A 23,645-nucleotide genomic window follows, 5' to 3' on the forward strand; every position below is an offset into this window, starting at 1 on the left:
TTGTTGAAATCCTGCGTGTGATCATTTTTGCATGGCTGAAAATAGCTCTGCAAGGTGCCGGGCGACAGTGCAAGCCAGCCCCTGGCACTGCGCAGCTCCCAGCACTGCTTTGCTGTCACACCAGGCACTTTGCTGTACAAAGAAAGCACAACTGGAGTCTGCTGCTTTGTCCATGTTACAAGCAGGTAAATTAAAGTTTAGAGAGACTGTAATTTGCTGCAGGACACAGAGAATATTGGGGCAGGAGTGAGACCCGTGAGCCCTAGCTGACGGCCCTTGCTCCGACTTCTGCATGACGTGGCATTTGTTTCCTTCGTTAAAAATAACCTTGTTTATAACCTCTGTTTCATGATTCAGCTTTTCTGCAGTCAACAACTGATCACCACGAAAGCAGGGTAGCATCACATTTCAGGAGGAAGATGCAATAGGCCGTTGCAGCTCAGGGATGCTCCTTGCAAAGGGCAGTTCGACTGAGGGAATGAGGGATACCTCGTCAAAGAGCTGCTCTTTCTGGGGAGGAGCTCTCTCCGAGATTGCCATGCCAAATCCTAAACTGCCCGGAGCTCCTCTTGTGCAAATTCCCACCCATGGCTTCTGCCCTGCCAGAAACACCGGTGCCTCATCACCATGAATGTGGCCTGCGCAGGCCCATAGGTACAGACAACGGTGGTTTTCCTGGTTCCTCTCCTCTTTCTTGCCTGTAGGTCGGAGCATCAGACATGCACTGCTCTACATACAGCGACCCGGAGCCCTACCAGCAGCACAGCTACCAGTTTTACACCTAAAGTGAGACTCATTGCCAAGGAAAATCTCCTGAAAGCCCCTCACGGCTACTTTTATTCCTCGCACCGTGGTGCGACACAAGTGTCTGACAAGCAGCACAGCTCTCCTGGCTTTTAAGGACCATGTTGCCAGGGTTTGCTCACTGCAGCATCGTCTCGCCTGCAAAAATCAGGCTACGCAGCTGCAGCCCTCATCCCGTTTAGCAGACTGGGAAGCAGAGGCGCAAAATGAGCGGGATCGGCATTTTCCAAAAGCATCTGGTGATTTTTGGCAAGCTCTGGATTAAGTTGCCACTTCCAGGTGGGTCAGCAGCTGCTGGCCCAAGTGATGTGCCCATGGGCACACAGATAATTGGTAGCAGGGACCTAAACAGAAGCCAAACCCCTGAAACGCAACCCTGTAATGCAAATTTGAGCTCGTCTTGCCTTTTTTTAGGAGCTAATCCTTTGTCCTTGCAGCAAGAGGAATTTTCCATAAATATGATTTCTTTTTTACACATCATTGTGTGTTTAATGTTTAACAGTGGGATCATTACAGTTTTATTAGCAGTATGTAATGCTTTTTCATCTTCAACTGACTTTGCAAACATTAACTAATTGATCTCAACTATGAATCAGTGGCGGTAACTAGGAAGAGAGGCGAAGTGATCTGCTCCTGCTTGCGGGGGAAGTGGTTGTCAGAACAGGGTGCAGAAATCAGGGCTCCCGCATTGCTGCTCAGACCACGAACACCAGCGGTTTTATTAGTCATTTCCATTAGTGCTGCTGTCAGGGAGGGCCACTCTTGTGTGCAATAAACAACCTCGTCTGCTTCTGGTTGAGCTCATGCTTGAGAAAATGTAGCAAATGCCGCCAAACCCATAAAATCCTGATTTTTTTTTCTAAAAAAAGTGATTGACTTTGTTTTCTTCAGCGACTCGGTAGCTGCCGGTTGTTTTCAGCTCACCCTAACAAAATGCGTCATTAAAATACCTATATTTGCAGGAATTAGGTGCTGAAGTCAGAAATGGCTGGGGTTGCTTGCAGCCAAAGTCTGTGAGGGCCACATGGGTGAAGACTGACTTGAAGCATCCTGAAGACGGCTGCCAGGAAATTAGCTCCTCGTTTGCAGTATGCAGAACATGTACGACGGCTTTATGATTTACTCTCTCATCTGCTTCACATTGCGCCTGTTTTCCCTCGCGACTGTCCTGGCGTACGCAATTTTCTGTTGCAAAACAGGAGTGAAACTGAGCGCTGCAGCGTGGAAGAGCTGTGCCACTACCCAGGTAAGGGTGGCCAAGCCCGGGCGGGGGCGGGGGGGGAGGGACAGTTGCTTTGGGGACAAGGCGACCCAGCGAGGGGATGTGATGGTGGCTTTGAGGACAGATGAGATGTGCCTGGGGGGATGTGATAGTTTTTTGGAGGACAGAGGGGACACCACCCTTCAGCAAGAGGTACAGTGATGACTTTGGAGATAAGGGTGTGCGCTGGGTGGGATGTGGTGGTGGCGGCTTTGGGCACAGTGGGGAGACAGTGGGGGGATGTGATGGTGGCTTTGGGGACAGTGGGGGGATGTGATGGTGGCTTTGGGGACAGCAGAGGGATGTGGTGGTGGCTTTGGGGACAGGGGGACACAGCAGGAGGATGTGATGGTGGCTTTGGGGACAGCAGGGGGATGTGATGGTGGCTTTGGGGACAGTGGGGACATAGCATGGGGGTGTGATGGTGGCTTTGGGGACAGCAGAGGGATGTGGTGGTGGCTTTGGGGACAGCGGGGGGATGTGATGGTGGCTTTGGGGACAGCGGGGACACAGCGGGGGGATGTGATGGTGGCTTTGGAGACAGTGGGGGTGTGTGATGGTGGCTTTGGGGACAGCGGGGATACAGTGGGGGGATGTGATGGTGGCTTTGGGGACAGTGGGGACACGGCAGGGGGATGTGATGGTGGCTTTGGAGACAGCGGGGGTGTGTGATGGTGGCTTTGGGGACAGCGGGGATACAGTGGGGGGATGTGATGGTGGCTTTGGGGACAGCGGGGACACGGCAGGGGGATGTGATGGTGGCTTTGGGGACAGCGGGGACACGGCAGGGGGATGTGATGGTGGCTTTGGGGACAGCAGGGACACGGCAGGGGGATGTGATGGTGGCTTTGGGGACAGCGGGGACACGGCAGGGGGATGTGATGGTGGCTTTGGAGACAGCGGGGGTGTGTGATGGTGGCTTTGGGGACAGCGGGGATGCAGCGGGGGGATGTGACGGTGGCTTTGGCGACAGGAGGGGCACAGCAGGCACAAGTGATGGTGGCTTTGGGGACAGCGGGGACTCGGTGGGGGGGTGCGGCGGTGGCGGTGGGTCCAGCGGCCGGGAAGGGGTGCGGTGCCGGGCCCGGTGCCCGTGTCACGCCGGCGCAAGCGGGGGGCGGCAGCGTAACCCCGCAGCCGCGGGAGAAGCCCCGGCGGGGCAGCACCGGCCCGGAGCCCCCCGGGGCCGGCCGCCGCACGGGTGGGCCGGTGCGCGGGGCCCGGCGGGGCGGGCGGGCGCCGGGTCGGGCCGGGCCTGCTCGGCGCGGCCGGCCGGTTGCCATGGCAGCAGCCAGGCGGCGCGGCGGCGCGCGCGGCCGGCGGGGCGCGGCGCGGCGCGGCCCCGGAGCGTACCATGTGCGCCCGGCGGCGGGAGGCGGCGGAGGGGCCACGACGGCGGCGGCTGCTGCTGCCCTGCTAGCTCCGCCACGGCGGGCTCGGCGACCGGGAGCCGCTGCGTCAATGTAACGGCGTCGGCGGGGCGAAGGGGGGCGTGTGTGTGTGTGGGGGGGGGCGCCGCCGAGTGGCATTTCCACGCCGCGCGTGGCCGCCAGCCGCGGGGAAGGAGGAGGGGGTGGGGGGGCGGAGGGCGGGCGGGAGGCGTTAAAATGGCGGCGCGCAGCCGGCCCCCGCGCTAAACCGGCCCCCGTGGCTCGCCCCGTGCCGCCGCGCGTGGCACGGTGCGGCCGCCCGCTGCCTGCTAGCGCCGCCGCTGAGGTAAGGCCGGGCCCGGCCCGCGGGGCACCGGCTGCCCCCGCCGAGCCGCGGGGCGCCCGGGGACGGGTCTGGCGCGTCCTGGGGAGGGGGGTCGGCGGGGACGCGGGCGCGTCTGTGGCGGCGGCGGGGGCTCGTCCCGCGGCCGGGGCGCGGCGGCCGCTGGCGGCTGTCCCGGGAGCGGCGGCGGGCTGTCCCGGGGGTGCCGGCGCAGCGCTCCTTTGTCTGTGGCCGGCCCCGGGGCGCCTGCGGAGGGGGGCTACCGCGGCGCCGGGCGCTGCTGCGGCGTGCTTTCGTTCATTTCAAAACAACCAGGAAAAAAAAAAAAAAAAAAAAAGGAAAGAAAAGACTAAAAAATCCCGCGCCAAAACTAATTTTTGCAGCCGAAAGTGTGCCAGGCGCCGTCTTACCCATCGCCGCCTCGTAGCGTAGCGAAATGCCTGCTCGGAGCAGGGTGGGAGCGGACTTTTACTTCTGAAAAAGCAGCGCAAACTATGCGGAGCGGAGCGGTCCCCTGCCGCTACAGCGGGGAGAGAGGGGCCGGAGGGGAGGGGGGATTTTTTTTCCTTTTTTTTTTTTCCTTTTTTTTTTTTTTTTTGGACTCTTATGAAGACATGCGCATTTGTTCATTCTTGCCACCGCACTGGAGTCTGCCTAGAAACAAAGAACACAGCCTGGCGAAGTTGATGCTGGCTCCGAAAGTGTGTGGCTTCTCTCTTTTTTTATTTTTTTATTTTTTTCCCCCTCGTTTACTGTGCCGTAGTTAAAAGCCTCGAGATATTTCCTTGAATTATCTCCATGTGCCTGCGGATGGATTCCCCCCTGCTCCCCCCTTTGCCCCCCTCGACCCTACCAGGCCAGGTCTACGCATTTCGGAAAGTGCAGCCATGATAGATAGAGCAAGTTCTCCCATTTTCACCCAGCCCCGTGGTATGACAGTTCGCAGTAGGTGTGCCTTCCGACGGGGAGCCACCCCCTTGCTGAATCATCGTGGAGCGATGGCCGGACGGCTCGTCCGCTCGGGGAACAAAATATTCCCTGGCAGAGCATGAGGTGGTGGCGAGGTGAGACGCAAGCAAGAGACCTGTTAGCATTCGGCTCGGGCGGGGAGGAAAAACCTTGCCCTGGTCGTGGCAGCGGTGGCTGCGGATGCAGTTTGGAGCTCAAAGGCAAGGCGTGCGCTGCTGTAAAGGAACGTCCCCTGCCTTTGAAGTAGTGAAACTCCGAGGGCCTGATCCTGCAGATTTTGCTTCTCTGAAAACTCCTTTCTTGCGCGGATAGCCTCCGTGCGAAATCAACACCTGGCTCGGGGGAACGACGTGCGAATTCATGGTATTGCGCAGCGGTGGTTATTAGCAGTAATCCTGTAATACGTTTGCACAGACAAGTGCGTGAGCAGTAGTGTCGTATCCATGCTGTCTGCCTAAAAGTAGTTTGTTCTGCACTGCTGAAAGTCCTTGTCTTCGTTACCACAAGGGAATAACGACTTTACCTTTTTGGGGCTTGGGGTGCGTGTGTGTCAGGTGCTGAAGTGTTGCTAGGTATTCCTGCCTTTATTCAAAGGATGCCAAAAAGTATGGGAGTGAGAGGTGGGATGAGCAATTTTGAGCTGGGGTGTATCAGGCAAGACTAAATTGCAGCAGTTGTTGGACACGTAACGTGATCCTGTAATTAGAGCGAGGTAATAGTGTATATGCCGTGTTGAAACTATGGAGTGTCTGAGTTGGAGCAGTCTGAATTAAGCTAGTTGTTCTGAAATTATGCAGAAGCAGAAGTAATGCAGTTAAAAGTTTCCGTACAGCAGCTTCCATGGGGTTGCAGAGATGTTTTCCCCCTATGGGTCCTCCTTGCGGGTATTTCGCTGTTAAGGTAGTACGCTGAGGCTGCAATGGTGCTGCTCTCCAGGTTAGAGAAACGCCTTATGTGGCACAGTCGTGCTGCTTGGAGCTTTTATTTACTAGTGAAGGTCCAAATCATGCATCTCTGCTGTGGTGGGCGCGGGGGGGGGGAACTTCTGAAGGGAGGGACTTGGGGGTTTGGCCTTGTGCAGAGCTGAATCATTTAAAGGACTCTGTAATTTGGTCTTAAAACTCCCCTGCCCCCACCACTCTCTATACCCCAAGAAAAGATGTGTGTTAGCAAGGGGGTCTGGTGGAGAGCCCATAGGCTGTGGTCTTTCCAGTGCTCCTGCCAGTGGGGCAGGATCCTCGTGGGGCTCTCGAGCAGCTCTGGTTTGCTGTAGGGTTGTACTAGTGCGGAGCTGTGGTGGTACAGTCATGCACAGGCAGACCTGGGAGGCTGTGCAGAGTTACGATGTGTGGGCACCAGCCCTTCTCACGAATGCTAATTTCCCTTGGTGTGTGCATGTGTATATATATAGACGTGGTACATATTTAAATGAAGTCATTTTAAAATAGTGATGGCCCAGAAAAGTTTGAGAGCTATTTCAGTGTTAGAGTGTTTCTCTTTGAAAGACAATGGCCTGTGCAGAAGCTTCTAGGTGTTACGGGATGTGCTTACAGCAGGAGAAGGTGCAGTCTGCTGTCAGGCGCAGTCAGCCTTCCCAGAAGCAGCTGTGGTTTGCGTATGTGCCTGGTTCAGCCTGTGTGTACGGCTGTGTGTCTGCAGGCCTGGTGCTGTCCTCCAGGCGGTTTGGGATAGACTGGCAGGGGCCCAAAGCAGAGCTGGTGGTCGTTAAGGAAATTAGCCCCTCGGTGCTGTAACCTCTTGCGCTGTTCAGCCTCCTGTGGCATCTGGCCAGGCCAGAAGTCAGGGTGCCACGTCCTTCCCGCTGCCGCAGGGGCGTGAGGGATCCCCATGGAGAAAGAGGGAGCTGGTCTGGGGTTGCCGTTCCTCTCTCCCGGTGCTGGCCCACGTACTGCAGGAAGGTTATTGGCAAGTAGGGATACTGGGCAGTTGTCAGTCTGAGGTGTTGGGGTGTTGCATCCACACAGAGGTTTTTCTAGCTGTTTTCATGCCCAGTTCCACTTCTCAAGCAGTGGTGGCTTGCTCTGCCGCCTCCTTCTCTGTTGGGGAATGGCAGGCATGAGGCCTAAGTGTTGTTATTAGATTTTTACAGACCTAGAAGTTTTCTCCTGGGTTTGCCCCATCTTAGCAAGCTGAATACATGGATGTTAGAGTTTTGCACTTGTGCTGCCATCAGAAGTGAGGTTTTGAGAGGCTGTTCTGCACATTTGAGGGAATCTCAAAGTAGGACTTAAAAACTTGTGACTGCCAAGAGGGGGAGGAGGCCTGCTTTCTTACCTTCTGCAGCATAGTTTGCAAATCAGTTGTGAAGCTGGTGCTGTGGTGGAAGAAGTGGTCCTGCTTCCAGCCCTTTCCTCCAGTCTCTTCGCCATCCTTGTGGATTAAGAAGAATATTAAGGAATAGCAAGAAGGAAAGTGATACTTATTTTAGCCATCCCTGCTTCCTTGGTTTGCTTGGTCCATGTGGCAACAGAAACGGTTGTTGGCGCAAGTACCTGGGGTCCACAGGCAGGACAGGATGAGGCTGGACTGCTGCTTTTATTAGCAGCACTGGGTTATGTCGTGTTAAACTGACAGCAAAATTGCATTGCTAGAGTCTTGCAAATGGGTCTTTCTTCATACACAAATCAACCACTGCTTTCCTATTCGCCAGTGCCTGCAGCTTAGTCAGGAGCCTGAAAGCAAATGAAGATTTTCTTTGTGGCTAATGTGGCACAGGTGATGATGATGAATCCAGTCTGGATTTGGTGATACCCCTGCTGTGCCGGTGGTGAGAGCTTGGCTTTGGCAGTGAAGCAAACCATTGTGTGACTCAGATGTGTTGGGAAAGAGTACGCAGCTTCATAGGAGCAGGCTTTTCTCACCATGAACATGCTAGAAGTCACATGTGGAAACTAAAATGGGTACTAGAAACACGAGGCGGCTCATTGAGAGCAAGGCTGTGCACTGAAGAGCAGAGTTTGCTTAGATCTCGGTTTCCAAAGGTAGTCATAGGAGCTGTGGCTCTCTTGCTGTGCTTTGAAAACAGAGTGCAAAATGTCCAACCAAAGAAGAACTGCCACCACAGACTGACATGGCATCTTGTACGTGGGTTACCCAGGTCCAGCCTCCAAGCACCCAGCAGGAAAAATGTGAGAAAAATCTTTTGCAACGTGATAGAAACATTTGGCTGGGGAGTGATCACAGCCTGGAAGTAGGGGGGAGAGGATGTCTTTATTGAACAGTGTGTGTTTGCTCTTAAAATCCCTTAAAAGCTCTGAAGCTCAAGCTTGCTTATTTGCAGTGTTTGCTATATGCAGTGTTTCAGTGAGAAGTTTCAATTCAGTGTGGATGAGTTGATACAGGAGGCATTCCCTTCTAGGTGATAAGAGAACCAGTTACTTGTGCAATGCACTGGTTTGCTTGTTAGCCTTTTTTGTGAGTTTCTTTTTAATTGGTGTAGTCCAGACCTCTGGGTAGTGCATGCATCCTTCTCTGGGGCAACGCTCAGGTCCTAATTTGTTACATGATTTAAGCAAAGACTTGTCTCTCTTGCTGAAGCACAGTCTTGAAGCTGTAGCATTTATAATAACAAAATATTTTGTAATTCTCTGTTCTCTGCTTCAGTGCAGCATCGCAGATACCCCAGACTTTGTATGTGTGTCTGCTCCTGCAAAGGAGTTCCTCATTGTGCCCCCTAAGCATAAAAATGGTATAGATGGACCTTTTTAGTTTGTTTTCTCTGGGTTCCCATGTGTACACAAATTGCTGCTCCTGGATAGGCTGTTTACCTGAATTTGTGCTTGTGATGCTTTTGCAGTTGGGCATCTCTTGCCTGCTAAGCTGTGGCGGTGCGTGTTGTTCTTTTAAAAGGTGTGTGACCTCCCCTTTTCCCGTGCCATCTTCCAGGAAGGATTGTCTACCCAGAGCGATGTTATCGTCCCTCATTTTAAATGGTGTCAGCAGATATTTATTTTTTCCCTTCTCCCCTCCTGATGCTAAGTACCCACCATGGGAATGAGTTGTCTTGTATTACTCACACAGAGCAAATCTGTGGCTTGGCCTCCGAATTACATGGCCCTGCTCAGCAAGGGTGAGGTCCTCTGCAGCCCAAGTAAAGGTGCCAGGAGCTGTTGGCTTGCCTTTTTTTTGTTGTTGTGGTTGGGTTTTTTTCTTTTTTGGTAAAATCACATAGGCCAGTAGCGAGTGGAAAAAAAGAACGGTGGCCTTCGGAGCTGGGTATTTTATGTCTGAGGGCTTCTGAATGCATAAAATCAGAGAGAATGTGTCTGTGTAATCGGATCTGCTCTTGAAAGCCTTGCGGAGGGCTGCATGCTGCAGACATAAGCTGTGTCAATAAGAACTCTATTCACCCTCGGAAAACAGCCTCGTGATCGGGTTTGACTGGCAGGCTTCCTAAGGGAGGGCCTTTTTTTTTTTGAGAAAAAGCTCCGATTTTTTGGCGGCACTTCTGCCTTTTCGAGCTCCCACTTATTGTTCTTTCCTTGGTGTGACCAACTTGGATTTTTTTTATTTTTTTGGTGCTGGGGCAGAGGGAGGATTTGATGCAGCACAATTAATGGGTTCAGGGGGAGTTTCCTTCCTCGCAGCACGAGCCCTCCACCAAAGCAGCATTTAGGAGCATGAAACTGAGGGATTTAAAAGAATATGAGGTAAGACTGGAGGTCGCTGCGTGCAGGAGAGTGTACTCTGGAGCATGCTCCAAGTACTTTCTTGCAGAACGGTGGCACAAAACACCTGTCCTTGTAAAAGCCTTGGGTGGTTATGCACAAAATGTGTGGTTTTGCGTGTTTATTTGCTTTTTTCCCTTGGTTCTGCAGATGTCTGTATTGCCCAGAAGTGGTGTTGGGTAAAATTCTGCTTTCAGTAATGCTGGCATAAATCTGCTGTGAAGACAGTGTTGCACTAATGGCTGTAATTTGCTGGCTGCTATTATTTCTTAACGAAAATCACGCAAGTCAGATATCTTACTCTGCTTTATGAAGTATTCTACACCTGGCCTGTAATCTATTAAAATCTTGGAAGGAAAATCTGCTTGAGCTAGTAAATGTGATGCTTATAAGATTTTTCTGAAAGCAGAGTTTTCATCAAAATATCAGGTTCTGAGCTACTGTTCGTGTGTAGTGTTTGTGTAAACAACATTTTCTGTTGCATTACGTGTGTGATAGTCAGTCTTTGCTCTGCTAAAGTCTTAAAGCTATTCTTGTTGGCAATGAGTTACTGGCCTTCACAAAAGAGATACCGGACTGTTGTTTTCTTGTGTTTCTTTTTTTCTTACAGGTCCCTTGGTCTACCTGTCACTTTTTTTAAAAGCTCCAGCTTCTTACTTGAGTGATGATTTGAAAATTAGCTCATCTGTATGTCTTTCTAGGTTATTCCTGTAGCTGCAAATGAAAGCTTGAAAATATAATTAGGATGTAATATGCACAAGCTCAAAAAAAAAAAACCAGCCCAACAAAAACCAAAGTAATGCAAAGCTATTATTTAAGAGAAATGCAATTATGTTTTGAGCCAATTGAGGCTTGACTTAATTTCTCAGGGTTTGCTGGTGATGATGCAGTAAAACCAAAATTAACTCCTGAAATACGTCTGTCCTGAGTCAGGAATTTGGCTGGTGAAAATCGAGAGAGCCACCAGAAGAAGGGGAATCCCCTCCCAGGGGAGCCTGGACCTGTACGGTTTGCAAATGGATGCAGCATTTAGGGCGATTCCTGCAGTCCCTGCTTCCCTGGCTCTCCCCAGCTGATTCCCCTTTGATAAAGGCCTGATCTTGCCTGCAAGAGCTTTAATAACAAACCCTGACTGGTTTTGGTGGGATTGGCCTCTGGGCAAACGTTGTGCAGACCCGGGCGGCCGCTGGCCAGGGCGAGCATGGGCAGGAAACGCTGGTTTCTGCACTGCTGGTAGCGTGGGGAGGCCGCAGCTGGGTGATTTGTTTTTACTTCCTGTTCCCAATCTGTTTGGGTCAAAAGTAGCGGTGTTTTTCCATATTAAGATGTTTGGCTTCATTCTGTAAGGCAGCAATAAATTTCACACCATGCACAATGTGTTTCTTGTATTTCAGGGACTCTTTACTGCTGCATTTGACTTTTAATTTGGATGGTGAAACCTTTATTAGTACCTTTTTTGCTGCATAGACCTGCTTTTCAAGGAAAACAGAAAGGGTTGGGTTTTTTTTGGTTTTTTTTGTTTTTTTTTTTAATCTTTCTATTTTGGAAAGAGCCTTTGAAATAGCTTACAGGTCTGTAGCTGAGCAGAGGGAGGGAGCCAGCAGGTCTGGCTGCCATGGCTGGCTCCTTGGCAGGCTCATGGTGAGATGGGGACACCTCAGCCTGCTACTGTGTTCCTTGGTCATGAGGATATAATGCTGCTGGAGTTAATTGGGATGCTGGGACTTAACTCATTAATGTGTGTGAAGTGTTTGGTAATCTTTTGATGGAAGGTCCTGGGACTGCAGGGCAGAGGGGTGGTGGTTGTGCAGTGCAGGACTGTGACGCCGGGAGGGACGCGTGTGGCTTGATGGACCGGTTGTTAAAGCGGTCCTAAAGGCTGGAATGGTGAGCTGCCAAACATCCCCGGCTTGCTGATGGGGAAACCTTTACAAGGAAAACCAGCTCCTGCAAAAGAGCATTGCCGTGGCTGGCTGCCGGGCTGCTGCTGGGAGTTGTTCTCCAGAGTGCTGGGTTAGTCCACAGCATGCAAAGTGTTACCCCAGGCTATAAGATACAAAACGGATGGAGAAGAGAGGATTGGGTGCTTTGGGCTCTTCCCTGACTGGGCTGGGCAGCAAAAGGGCGTTGGGTTTCTCTTGCCCAAATCTGATCAAAACTCTTCCATCAATGCTGTTCACTCTTTTTAATCAAGCCGCTTGGTTGTAGGATCTCCTACCCTGTCTACAGCTGGCAAGTCAGGTTGGATAGATCTTTTTATAGCCATACCAGGTATCAGTGGGATCCTTTTAAATATAGTCTGAATGTTTTGAAATAAATAGTAATGAGCTATGTTGGCCCAGGGGGCTAGTATTGCATTTTCAGATACATTTCAGTAAAGTTATTTTTGAGGTACAATAAAGAAACAGTAGCATGGAGCCATCAATAGGGTTACAGGTGGTCCGTCCTTCTTTCTCTGAAGCCTCCAGATGCTGGCATTGATCTGACCATGGAAGCCAGAGTGCAGAGGTGTCTTGTGTAGTGCCTCTGTGTCCTTGGACAGACTGTCCAGGTTTGGCACTGGTGTCACCAACTTGCCTTTGCGCTTCACTCCTGGATCCATGAATGTCTCCCTCCTAGGTCCTCGGCTTGTTCCTCAAACCAGGGCCACCACCCGTGAATTCGACTTGACTAATTACTCGGTGAAGCACTCGGCGTGACAACCTTGGTGTCCTTCATTAAGCTTAGCCTTTGTAACGAGCTAGTGTTTGTTGTGCCTCAAGCTCCTAGGCATGGTCTGGCTAATGCAGCAGCACCTTTCATGTGGTGCTTGAGGAATTACACTACAGGTCATGTAAATAAGGCCAACCAGAGTGTGCTGTTGTCCTGCGGGAGGAACAGTGAGCCCCTTCCCTCCAGCCGTTCTGCAGTGACGTGATGCTTCCCCTGCTGCCTCTGGATGCAACCAGCCTCCTCCACCTCGCTCAGAAGCACGGGCAGGTTGTTCCCACCCTTCCCCTGCCTTCTCTGTGTACTCCCTTGGACCAGTCTGCCCAGGACAGCTCGCTTGGGTGGCTCTCACTTGGGACTGACCACCTTTACTATGATTTTCAGGGTCTCCAGAGCAGTCAGTTGAGTAGCAGTGAGCCACGTTTCTTCTGAGACTGAGGGGATGAGTAGGGCATGTGGGGCAGATTCTGCATGAGGTTTTTGTATCAGCCTTGCTGAAGGGAGAGGCCAGCTGGGTTGGAGACTTCTTCAGCTCTGGTGACCGTGTTGTAATATGATGCGTTTGGTAGCTGATGCTCAGATACCAAGGTTGGAATGAGGCTGCTGCTGCTGAAAGGCAAGTTAATTCTGTCTCCTATGTTAGGTGGAAGATTATCCTTCTGACAAGACCCTGCGATCTGTTTATAAGGTACAGGGAAGTTTCTGGTATGTCTAACAACAGATTTATTTATTTTCTGTAGTGCCACCCGTCTTGTTCCTCTAGAAGGTACCAGGATTTGTAAATTCAGCCCAGCCGTAGAGTGTCCTACATGCCCTTAGTTGGGCAATTACACCATTTTGCATGCCAGCTTATGTGAGAAGCAGTTTCTCCCTGAAGTCTTGGAGCATCTCCATCTGCTGAGCTAACCTGGGTGATACAGTACCTGGTGATTTCTGGATGGGAAGAGCGTTTGGTTGCACAATGCTGCAGGATTCATCCATATTGCAGGGTCTGCACCCACTTCGTCCTGTGTGTTTCTAGTTTATATGACTTTCAGTGCATGCAAAGAGAGGAGGAAACTTGTGGGATATGTCTGGGGAGAGGGATCCTACAGCTGAATTGGAACTTTTAAATTTCAAAAAGTTTCTCCTCCTGAAAGTAAATCGGTGGCTGACTCTGTTCCTGTTACTGTGCTCCATCTTTAGGTTGCTGGTGCTGGCTGTAAAAACCGTTCAATTCCTGGAGGGGTAGTGCAGAGCAATGTCATTAGTTTGAGTCCAAACATTAATGAGGTCCAACCTGAATTTAAAATTGAGTTTTGGTCACCAGCGACAGATACTTTTTGTTGGCCCCCTGTGCCTGTGATGTATTGATGCTGTGGTGTGTCTGGGCTGGCCAGCGCTGTTGGATGCCCTTCCCTAGCAGAGCCCTGGGCTGAGCAACACTTGTTCCTTCTACAGGAGTAACACTGCTGCTGTGCAGGTGGCTTCCCCCTTGCCTGTTGATAGGCAAAAAAGCCATTAGGAGTGCAGAACTTGTTTACAGAGTTATGCAGTTGCCTAAAAAAAAAAAAGGAAGGGGGGGGGGAAGATAGGATGCTTGTTAAATTAACACTACAAATGCGCTTTTTTTTTTTTTTTTTTTTTTAAGATGCCTAGTACAACTAAAACTGCCGAGGGGGAGAAGTCCATTATGATGATTATAGTCCAAATATAACATCTTTGTGATAGGCAGAAAGTGAAGCTGACTACAAATGGGAGCAATACTGGGAGGAAGTAAAAAACTTAATATTCTGAATGATAGAAGAATGAATTTAAATTCATTTAATGTCAGTAATCTTTGTATTATTAGCCATAATCTGCTTCTGAGAAGCATACAGATTTGACTTTCTTTTTTTTCTCCTCTCCGTTGAACTGAATTAATAAGAACAGAGTGTTTCTCCTGACCCCTGCCTTTAGACTATGAGCTCCCAAGAGCACAAATTTTTCTGCTGTATTTTTGGACAGCATCTGCAGGTAGTGAAAGCTGCCATGAATAGCAATGCTGGGAGCATGTTACTGCAGTCCCAGATCACTTAGCAAGGGTCTAATCCTGTGTGATGCTTACAGGAGAGCGGAGCTAGGGCTGCAGTCTGATACTGGGTGTGTGGGTGTTTTTAGGATAGTCTTAAACCTGTAGGTTGCCAAAGTGGCTCTCAGCAGAGTGCTTTTGGGAGGAACCCTGCTAGCTGGGAGAGCGAGAGGAGGTGCAGGCTGCTGTATTTTCAGATGTACATTTTTCTGGGGGGTGTACCAGAGGGGAAATACAAATGCAACAGTATTGATGAACTTGATGCTGGATGTATTGTTAGCTGGACTGTTGAGACAGAGGTGAAACTGGCCTTAGGACTGTTGTTTTGAGCCCTCAGTGTGGGGGGAAGAGTGGCATGGCACAGTGGCAGCATCCAACACTTTTGGGTGGGAGGTTACTACGATTGACTTCATGCATCTCTGTTTTGAGAAAGCTGGTGCATGCAAGTTTGCTTAGATTTCTGCAAGAACGTGATGTTGCTTATCCTGGAGATTCAGGCAACCGAAACGGAGAGAGAGAGAGAGAATTAAAACGTGAGATCTGCTTGCTCATGACCTGAATCCCCTAATCGCAGGCTCGTGTAAGTGAAGGTCTTGGGCTGGGTTGAGTAGAGGGCAACTCCACACAATAAAATGTACGTCTGCCCTCCACCTCCCAGAACTGGAGCTTACTCGTGATGAAATACAGTTGTAAGGGCCTTAAACCCTGTCTTAAACCAAACCTGTTGTGTGTGATATTGCTTCCCCTGTCGCAGGCATATAGTAGGTGCATCAGTCAAGATAGGTGTGTGCTACCCGAGCTCCCCATCCCCAGGCCACCTCCCTGGGTGCCAGAATTGCGTTCTGGTGGGTCCATGAAATTTGGAACTGATCCTTCATCTGATGGACTTGGATTAGAGCCTCAGTTGTATTTAACTTTTGTGCTGCTACTTTTCTGTTCTTTAATCTGGGAAGTAACAATTGAGGTGGTTCGTGCAACAGTGTGGCCACTTTCACTGACCCTGTAATGTGCTTTTGATGGTGGATGTTTTTGGTAGGGTGCCCTGCTAATGCCAAACCAGCGGTAATCCCATGCTTTCAGCTTTCTGTTTAGTTTATTCTAGGTTGTAGGACTGCAGCCAGCAATGTAAGGCTAACTGTTTTTTTTTCAAGTAGGTGGTCGCATTGAAAAACCAATTAAAAAAAAAAAAGAAAAGGAATTTGTTTCACTTTAGGTAGCTTCAGCAAAATATCCTGAAAAAAATACCAGCACGTTTTTGGCATGGATGTCAAGGGAAGAGCATTTTTTTTGTAGAAAGATACATAGTTTGTTTATTTATTAGATGAAAGGTAGAGATGTTTCAGCTGAGGGGTGGAGGAAAAAAGAAAAGGAAAAACAAGGGGGCAAGAAACCTAATGCTCCTTGCCTTTTGTAAAGAAATACTTCAGTTTTTCTTTTGAAGCGGTCTGGAAATTCAGGTTAGTTGCTGTAAAACTGAATAAATAATTTCTCTGGAAAGCTCTGCATAGCTTGCACAAATGGCAGATAGAAAGGCAGATTAAAATATTTCATAAAAGGACTTTAAAAGCACCTTTGGCCCAAATCCATGGTAGTGTAAACTGAGGGAGCATCTCTGATTTTTCTGTTACCTGAGGATCTGGCTTTTGTCTTGGTTTTAATCTCTTTTCCTCTCTCTCCCCTCCTCCTCCTGTGATAAGAAAGGTGTGTCTGTATGGGGGATTTCTTGCAGCATGCATTCAAGGACTGTCTCGAAGCTCTGAGAATTTGATTTGGAGGCTCCTCCTAGCCTTGGTGGCGTTTCGTTTTTGAGTTCCTGTGTAGCAGGAGAATACTGGTTCAGCATAGCATCACCTACAGGTAATTGGGGTTCTAAACACCCCCCCCCAAACACTTAAAGGAAACTTAAAGGAAAAAAAACAAACCTGTGGTGTTGCCTGAAGGTTGAATCCACAGCTGGCTGCCACCTTGGAATAAGTTGGTAACAGATTAGTTGCTAATATTTCACGTGCAGGTTGATACTGCCACTGCTGCTATTGATAATGTGACCGGGGTCAAGGTTTTTGGGTCACAAGGTGGAGTGCATGAGCCAGATCCCACTCAGTCTTGATACGCTGTTAACGTGATTTGTTTGGGCAAGATAGAGCAAGCTGTTGTCCATCCACCTCCAGCCTGTGACACCTGCACATTGGCCACGTGGGGTGGGGACAGCAAGGAACGGGCCAAGTGTGACCTACTAGAAGAGCTGTAAGCTAGATCTTCCTTTCTGTGTATCGTTGCAGCAAGTCACTGGGTTGTGCCTGGTAAAGTACTGTAATGGAGAGTGATGTGGTAGCTGGTTGAAGTCCTTTGTGTTCAGTTGGTGTCTTGTAATAATGTCTTGGATTTCTGCTAAGGGATGAAGGAGTAAGTGCTCAAGGCCAGGTTGGTTGGGACTTGGAGCAACATGATCTAGTAGAAGGTGTCCCTGCCCATGGCACAGGGCTTGTGTCGTGGTTTAACCCCAGCTGGCAACTAAGCCCCACACAGCTGCTCACTCAATCCCCCTCAGTGGGATGGGGGAGAGAATTGGAAGAGTTAAAGATAAAACTCGTGGGTTGAGATAAAGGCAGTTTAATAGGTAAAGCAAAAGCTGCGCAGGCAAGCAAAGCAGAACAAGGGATTCATTCACCGCTTCCCATGGGCAGGCGGGAGTTCAGCCATCCCCAGGAGAGCAGGGCTCCATCACGAGTAAAGGTTACTTGGGAAGACAAACGCCATAATTTGGAGTGTCCCCCCTTCCTCCTTCTTGCCCCAGCTTTATATGCTGAGCATGATGTCATTATGGTGTGGGACATCCCTTGGGTCAGCTGGGGACAGCTGTCCCAGCTGTGTCCCCTCCCAGCTCCTCGTGCCCCCCAGCCTGCTCGCTGGTGGCGTGAGGTGAGGAGCAGAAGAGCCCTTGGCTCAGTGTAAGCACTGCTCAGCAGTAACAAAAACATCCCTGTGTTTCAGCATGAATCCGAAACATAGTCTCATACTAGCTACTGTGAAGAAAATTAACTCTATCCCAGCCAAAACCAGCACAGGTTGGAACTAGATGATTTTTAAGGTCCCTTCCAACCCAAACTATTTTATTCTGTTCTAAGCTTTAGATGAAGCTGGATGTATCAGGCGTGGCTGTGGTTTCGGTGCAAGGCTAGGGCTGCATCTGAGGAAAGTTCAGGGACTGTTGATTGAAGGTTCGTGTCGTGTTGGGTGAGCTCTAGGGTAGGGGTTTACCTTGCAGAACGTAAAGCGTGTGTTTTGCATTTGCTTTTGGCTCTTGAACTTGTGTGTTTTGAAGAACACGGTTCTGAGGGAGCCTCTTGTCAATAATCGTTAGCGTTTGTGCAGTGTGATCAAAAAGAGTCTCCTGGCTCTGCAGGCTGAAGGGGAGGCTGAGTGTAGACAAGCCCACGTTAGAGTCCCTGTGTGTTCACTGTGCCCTTAAGGTAAAGGATTAAGCTTGCAGAGGAGGAACGAGGTCAGGTCTAGACCAAGAAGTAGATGCTGGAATCCAGCCAAGAGTATAAGTAAGGTTTTTCCTGCAGCAGCATTCTAGATGTGGCAGTTGTGTTGACTTAGTCAAAATGAGGCTGACATCTGTAGGTCAGGCCCGATTAAAAGGAAAGGAGGGTGGAGAATAGCTTCACAGAGTAAAGAGGATTTAAAGATAACGGCAGGGTGAGATGCGTGGTCCTTACTTGTAGAATTTGGTTTGGCCTTGGGAACCTCACCCTGCCTGGGAGCAGGGACCTCCCGGCCCCCAGGCTCTTTGTTAGCCTTGAGCGCTGTGGCTCCTGCTCCCTTCTTCCCCAGTTCATGGACATCTTCTGACTGATCCCTTCCCTCTGAGTGTGACTCTTTGAATAGAAGTGTGACTTAAGCTTTCCTCTTCTGCTTTTCAAGGGAAGCCTTCCACTCAAGCCTTTGGCTTGCTCTAAAACCCTACTGTGAAGACAACACCTACCCCTCGCTTTGTTGTGTTACAGGGTGAAGTGTCCGGGCTCTTGCTTGGTGCAGATGAAAGGTGCTATATTGCTGAGCCGTGCAGTGTTGCTGAGTGTTATGTGCTGGAGGCTGCTTCAGAAATCATTTCTGTGCTCCTTCTGACCTCTGTTGCATCTTCCTGCCCAAATTCAGTTGTGCTGGTGGCTGAGGATGCTGGAGACTGTCTCTTTGCTGAGAGAGGAAGAAAGAGGAGAAGGATGGCACCTCAGAAGCGATAACCCCTGTGCTTTAGTAGAGCAGCATATTGCGTCCGAAACCGTGGTTCACGATCACTAGCTGCTGCTTGACTTACACATTGAGCATGTTGCTTTCAGAAGTGCTTTGGCACCGAGGATCCCCATCGTTTGAGATGGGTGACCTGAGGCACAGAGGGGTGAGGTGACACTGCAGACAGTAGTGTTGAAGCATGAGTGTGCCGCCGCCAGTCAGGAATGCAATTTTTCTGTACTTCTTGCTTGGAGACCTTCAGGGGCTGGGCTGCTGTTCTGATTTTTCCATGATGATTCCTTCCAGTGGAAAAATGGCGTATATGATTAGATGAAAGCTTCTGTGGTAAAATCTGAAAGGAAAAGGATGCTTGGCTTCTCCCTGAAGTAGGAGCTTTAGTTTCTAAATGAAAAACTTTCTTAGTAAGATAAAAATAGAGAATTACTTTATGGGGAAAGTACTCGCTTCCCTACCGGCCCCGCTGGGCAGCCTTCAGCTGTGAGGAAGTGGGGAAATTACCCTCAGCTCCCTTGGAACACGACCATCCCTGGGGGCTTTCCAGTGAAGTAACTTGAGTTACACCAAGGCTGCATTTTGGCCCTCTAAATTTAAGGGATATATGAATCTGAATGAAAATTTAATTTTAAATCTTGCCAGGCATGGCTTCCCTCCCTGTAGGACCTGTGACCTGCACGGCACTGCGTCATGGAACATGCACTATGTTGCATGGTGAGGTTCTTCACATTCGGGTGCTCAGTGTGACTAAGCAGCACAGATAGCTGCAGTGACCACTTAGATCAATTCATTAATAACTCTAATACTCGGGGAAATAACAGCATAAGCACTAGTGCCCTTGCATAGAGTTCTGGGCCTCTCTGTCAGGAGACTGGCAATTATTTGATGATTTTGTAGAAAATAAATTATCTCGGCTCTCATTGTAGTCCCTAAATTCATTTTCAGCTGTGACAAGAGCCAGGATTTAAGCCTGGGTCCCCAAAAGTAAAATGCAGTTAATTAGCCCACTCCATCATGTGGCAGTTGTCGGTTAACAAAGGCAGTATGTTCAGCCAGACAGTTCCTGCTCACAAGTGATGCTAACCTTTAGAGCTGCATGTATGGCAAGAGTGTGCTTGTGCAGAGCCTGAAGACCTTGTTTGCATCCCTTTTCAGTGGTGCTTCTTAACCCCTCTGCGCAGCCCCATTGTAATGCTGCCTGTCTCCAGTCGAGAGCCTTCTGGGCACCAGTATGTGTTCTAAGCTTGAACGATGGTTTGTGTTACGGCACTGGCTGTGGGGTCCTACCAAGGTCAGAGTCTGCTGCAGAACAAAGAGGGAGAGGGTTTCTACCCTGAGGAGCTTGTAGCCGTCAGGGCCAATACTCAGGGTGATGTGACGTTAGTATTATTAACTGTAAATTGTGAATGGGGTTCAAGCAATGTCAGAGGGGCAAAGTGAGACAGCCAACACTTGATTTCTGGGCTGGAAGAAGGATGTGTGAGCCCTCATCTGGAGTCCTGGCTTGCTGTTCCCACCAGACCAGATCTCCTTACTGGCTGGAAGGTTGTTTGCATCAGACGCTGATAAGCAGGAGCTCAGCAGTGAATGCTGCTGTGGTGGATCAGGTGTGGTGAGGTGTAGCTTGAAATAAACCAGTAAGAAAGAACAACTGCTGTCACTGGGGGAATCTGCTGCACTGCTCCTGGCAGATCAGGGGATGTGTTGGGCACTTTTGCTTGCCATCTCCCCGTTGGTTTGGGTTTAGAGGCTGGGGCAAGGCAGCATCCTTCCTGAGCAGCATGATTCCTGAAAGGGCAGGCTGTTGAGAAGTTTTCCTACCTGGCCATTGACCTCAGGTAGGTCACCTAACTCCTCTTCTATAAAGGGACTGCTTGGGTTAAGTTTCTTGACGTTTGAGTCCTTTGTGTAGTAACACTGTTACACAATTTCAAAATACTGTTTTTCTTCCTTGTGCAAATACCTGAGTTTGACTGTTGCCCCTGCAATGCCAGGATTTAGTAAACTGGGGAGAGGGACAGTCCTTAGTCTAGGTGTAACCATTGGCGATAGGCTGTAGGGAACGCGTCCGCAGTTTAAAAAGCATAGGGCCTTATTTTCAGACCCTGTCATCTATGTAGATTCAGGCTGTTGGCTGCTTCCTGAAATCTACACTTGCTGGTATTGTAATCCAGAGCTTGCGTGTGCAGGCAGTGCTGTTTGGTTGAATGCACAAAAATCCTTGCACAAAAAATCATCTGTATGTAGATACTAGAATGTGAACAGTGATGGCTGTGTGAGTGGATAGTGGGTCAAGACCCCCTGAAAATAGAAACATATTGATGTTGTTAGCAAAAGCTGTGGAGCATGTTTTCCTTGAAAATTGTTATTCAATATTGTCCTTGGTATCTTTTGAATTAAGCATATTGTAAGAGTTGGTTTGCTGGAATTTTGACTGTTCTGGAGGATTGGATATTGAGTAGTCATTATCAACAGCTGGAGAAGGTAGCACGACCTACTGAACAGACAGCAAGATGCATAGGCACTAGCAGCAGGGAAATCTAAGACAAGGGAATGCATGGAAAAAATAGGTACGAGGTAAAACTTGCGCAGCCAGCCCTTATGCAGCAAATAAAGCAAGGTCTTACTGACCTTGGCAGCTGTACAGGGCAGCCTTTGCATAAGAATGACTTGTGCTTAATATGCTATAGAAATTATTCAGGGACAAATACTCCTGTTTTCTGCAGCGCTGGGGACACTAGCTTCTTCCATCCCCAGCTGCAACACAAACACAAGTGCATTGCAGACAGGGTAAGAGAAGCACCCGATCCTCCTCAAGCACTTCCAGTTCTGCTTCCCGTGGCCTGGAGAAGAAAATCTGGTGCTGTCCTCCAGCTGAGGCTGGACCCTTCCAGTGCCTTACAGCAGCCACCTTTGAGAGCTGGTAGTAGCTGGATATAAGGGCAGCACGATGGGTGTCTTCCTTAATTAGCCTGTGCAGTTTGTGTCTGCTAATAAGAGATCTGCTAGACTCGGGGGATCAGAGAAGCGCTTTGCTCTCCTTGTCGTGCTGCGGTGAGACAAGCGGAGGGACCTGCACCTGCAGGCTGGTTAAATGCCAGGAGATGGTGATCCAGTAAAGCTTCGCTTTCCCGTGCCCCGGTGCTTGCGTGTAGCTCTTGGACAGGCCAAGCCCAGCTCACCTGCTGCTCAGCGTGGGCAGGATTACGATGGAGCCTGTACCCGGCGGCTCCCCACATCAGAGCCCAGTCCCCCTCCAGCCAAGGTGGAGGTGGGACAGATGGATGGTGAGCTGGCTGGAGTCTCTGCTCCCCATGTCCTGGGGCCAGGCCAGTCCCCATGACACCACCGGGGCCAGGTCTGTGCCTGCCAGGTCTGTGCCTGCGCATCTCTGCCGGTGGTGTTGCTTACTAAACCTTGCTACTTACTCAGTTCTGCCGTTTTTCACGGGTTTTTCTTTCTCTTTCCCACTGGAGAGATCAGCCCTGTAAACACCCATATTCAAGAGCAAAGCTGTCTTGAGAGCTTTGGCAGAGCAACGTCTGTGAGTCCTTTCTGTCAGGAGACGACCAGAGACAGCATTTGTTGATATTGATCATGGGAAATGTAATTAATGTGGGTATAAAGTGTTAAATGTTAAATTAAAATGAGAGATTTAAAAGCAGTCGATAGATCAATTCTGAGGCTGGGATGAAATGCTCAGACTTTCAAACAATAACCAGATTTCCAATAAAATCTCCACTGTGTGTAATTAAGGGGGTTGAAATATTAAATCAGGTGTTAAGGGAATGATGCTTAAATGATGTTGAAAACACAAAGATCCAGACAAAAAGAGCCCTCCTGCCTGCAGGCAGGGCCCCCTGGCTGGGTAGAAATGGTGTGGAGCTTGCAGAGTGTACTGAATTAGCAATTAAAACCACAAAAAGAGGAGAACGATGGGAAAACTAGAAAAATCTAGACTGCAGTGCTGAACGTCTGCCTAGAGGGAGGCAAGACGGTTTGGGCCTGATAGCACTTCTAATAACCTGGTCTATCCATGTGCACAGACGTACATATCTACGCGAGGTCCTCTAGCCGGTGAGTCAGCCTTCCAGGGGAGTGAGGACTGCATGTTAACACTGACCCCAGCAGGGCGTACTGCCATACAAAAGACTTCCCAAGAGTTAAAAACACTAATTATCAGCTGCCACCATGTTTCAGTGATAGCACAGCTAGTCAATAAGAGCACAGGCGTGCAATTGATGTTTTGTTAAGACCTAAAGTAGCAATTAAGGAGAGAGGTAAAGTTAGGCTACTGCTGGTGGGATATATGGGGTGTCCTAGGGCACACGGCATTTCCAGGGCATTTCTTTGAAGTTTGTGTTTTTTCCCTTGCCCTATAATCCTATAAAGAAATAAGCAGAAAAGGCTCCAGAGTAGCAACTTCCAAATGTAAGTGGCCTATGAGTAACAACACCAAACAGGTTCTGCTTTAAGGGGCAGCATCAGGCTTTGCTTTTCCAGCCAGCTTAATTTTCTGATGCTGTGAGCTGTGCAGGAGGCTGCAGGAAGCATCTATTCCCTGAATATGTATCTTTGCTGTTATCCCTAAAGGGGTAATTCAGAATATGGGACAGACATAGTATTTACTACGGGCACTGCACCTGTCAAGGTAACATTACCAGAGGATGGAGGGTAAAAAACACTTCTCAGCTAGGTAAGACAAATAAAGTGGCTCATTAGCTCTGGGCGGTTATTTGCTAACCTTGTCCTGTACCTGTGATGTGATTATCTGTGAAGACGTAGCTGTAAGGCTCTCCAGAGCCTTGAAAGACACGTTTTAAGAGTATGTTCTCATTTTGTTTTATAATCCCAGTAGCAGCCTCTGCTGTGTAGTTCCTGAGGTTTAAATGCTGATTAGGTTAATGGATTGTAATGTAACCCCACCCAGTTGGTCATCAGTCCCTTAAAAATGCCTTGTGATTGTGATCATTATTGCTTAATTGCAAGCCCTGCCTTACCCATGGATTGAGCCAGGCTGGAGCTTACCTTGCTCCTTGCAGAGCGGAAGGTGAAGAGCAGGCGGGGAGGTGTCTGCAGAGGAGGACTCTCTTGGAGCTTTTATATAAAGGTCTCTAAAATTTCTACCGCCACATCGCTGGGCAGAGGTAACCTGATCTTTGGAAAAGTGCCTTTGTGCTGTAGCCTATAGAAGAGCTTT

The 23,645-nt window shown here is 49.5% G+C and overlaps 1 protein-coding gene across 9 annotated transcripts in view; it reads left to right on the top strand.

Moving 5' to 3' along the window:
- The first annotated feature begins 3,377 nt into the window (after window positions 1-3,377).
- MBNL3 (muscleblind like splicing regulator 3) overlaps window positions 3,378-23,645 on the top strand; it is a 97,828-nt gene continuing 77,560 nt past the window's right edge. For 5 of the 9 annotated variants that reach the window (XR_008825415.1, XR_008825416.1, XM_056359359.1 and 2 more), the window contains exon 1: window positions 3,378-3,528. The gene's annotated coding sequence lies outside the window, so the exon portion shown is untranslated. Of the gene's footprint in view, window positions 3,529-3,654; window positions 3,782-4,740; window positions 4,843-4,888; window positions 5,111-23,645 lie in introns of those variants that run through there. The other 4 variants (XM_056359366.1, XM_056359361.1, XM_056359360.1 and 1 more) reach the window with 4 other exon arrangements.

This window comes from Falco biarmicus, chromosome 14, assembly GCF_023638135.1.
Source record: "Falco biarmicus isolate bFalBia1 chromosome 14, bFalBia1.pri, whole genome shotgun sequence".
Classification (NCBI taxonomy): Eukaryota; Metazoa; Chordata; class Aves; order Falconiformes; family Falconidae; genus Falco; species Falco biarmicus.